Here is a 669-nt window from a genome sequence, read left to right as displayed (position 1 = left end):
CTGTTTTCAGGTCCTTCAGATTTTCTTTTCACTGGAGCTGTCGAAGGTGGTGTCCCTTCTCAAGGCACTTGGACTTGTGCGAAGGATGTGGCGACAAATCTTTTTCCTTACTTGGTGTTTTATTCAAATTAGTGCTATCGAACTCATCTTTGAAATGTCGCCCCGATCGAGTGTCCCTAACCATTCTCAGCTTCAGCTGTAGCCATAACATTGGAAGCTTAAAATTCTTAGACATCATTGATCTCAAATAAACTCATTAAAAAATATCCAAAAAAAAAAAAGAGAACTACTACCAACAAGCTGTAGCCATAAATTCGGAAGCTTAAAATCCTTAGACAACTTTGATCTCAAATAAACTCATAAAAAATATCCCAAAAAACCAACTACCGACTAACGACTGAACTTGATTGATGTTTTCTCTTGACATCCTCAATGCCAGAGATAAGTCAAAACTTCGTTCAAATCACCCCACCATAACTTTCATTGTCATGACCCATATGATTAACATTTCCACCAATCCACAGACAACACAACAATTTTTTGTTTTTTGAAAGGAAAAAAAAACTACTAAAATCCAAACATCTATTGGATACACGGTAAAACACCAGACATGCATGCCCGAAAAACAAGAACACAAAAACATTTTGCTAGTTAAACCCATCTGTACAA

The sequence above is a fragment of the Henckelia pumila genome, chromosome 3, assembly GCF_033568475.1.
Source record: "Henckelia pumila isolate YLH828 chromosome 3, ASM3356847v2, whole genome shotgun sequence".
NCBI lineage: Eukaryota > Viridiplantae > Streptophyta > Magnoliopsida > Lamiales > Gesneriaceae > Henckelia > Henckelia pumila.
This window is presented reverse-complemented; position numbering follows the sequence as displayed.